The sequence below is a fragment of the Artemia sp. Qi Xiang Cuo genome, chromosome 10 (assembly GCF_049724085.1).
Source record: "Artemia sp. Qi Xiang Cuo chromosome 10, ASM4972408v1, whole genome shotgun sequence".
In the NCBI taxonomy this organism is placed as follows: domain Eukaryota; kingdom Metazoa; phylum Arthropoda; class Branchiopoda; order Anostraca; family Artemiidae; genus Artemia; species Artemia sp. Qi Xiang Cuo.
This window is the reverse complement of record NC_142803.1, coordinates 72,211,183-72,211,408: the sequence shown is the minus strand read 5'-3', so window position 1 is coordinate 72,211,408 and position 226 is coordinate 72,211,183.

Sequence of the window (226 nt, the reverse complement as noted above, 5' to 3'; positions counted from 1 at the left end):
ATAGCCTAGGCTATCAGAAGTGTTAAGACTTGGTATTATCCACCTAGTTAGATGATCATACTCTGCCAGAAAAACCATTTGGGTGGCTTGTTTGATATTAACCCTAAACTGCTTAGTCTTCTTATCCCCCTTGTTGGATAGATATCAGAAACACTGAGTTATATTATTGTCTAGCAAGTTAGATAGGCCTAGGCTATTATTGCTGTGCCAAAGAGAAACAATTTAT